Consider the following 616-nt stretch of genomic DNA (forward strand, 5'->3'; position numbering starts at 1 on the left):
CACACACACACACACAGATGCTGGACCTCAATCAGAAAGCATTAACACACAATCATGTGGAAGAACGTTTCTGTGGTTGTGTTTCAATCCTTCCTTCCATCCCCTTGTCTGTCCTCTCCTCCCCCCGGCTGTTAGTAAAACATGACAGTGTTTCACAAAGTCAAGAGATGTAAACCTGTTCTGTATTCAACCCAATAAGAAAAAGCAATAAAGATTATATTAAGGAACGGTGTGTGAATCAAATGCTGTCAGTGGTTTTGTCTTATTTAAATCCCACTGCTGTCATTTAAAGCTTCAGTGTGTCACATTAATATAATATTCATAGGAATGTTTTCATTACTGTATAATCACCTGAATATAAGAATCGTTCTGTTTTTGTTATGTTTTTATCTAAAGGACTGCAGTGGAACTGCCTTTACCCATTCTTTCACCTAACAAGTGTCTGTTGACTGCAAATACAAATTAACTGTGATGTTTTCAGTATTTAAACCTTTATCAGAGATACATATATTACAAAAATAAATTACAAAAAGAATCATTTTTTTGAGAATAAATAATGATTTACCTGCAATTAAGAAGTAACTTGGCTGTGTGCACTAATATTAAGGCCTGCAGT

Source organism: Morone saxatilis, unplaced genomic scaffold (genome assembly GCF_004916995.1).
Source record: "Morone saxatilis isolate NCDOM2014 unplaced genomic scaffold, NCSU_SB_2.0 Contig0, whole genome shotgun sequence".
Lineage (NCBI taxonomy): Eukaryota > Metazoa > Chordata > Actinopteri > Moronidae > Morone > Morone saxatilis.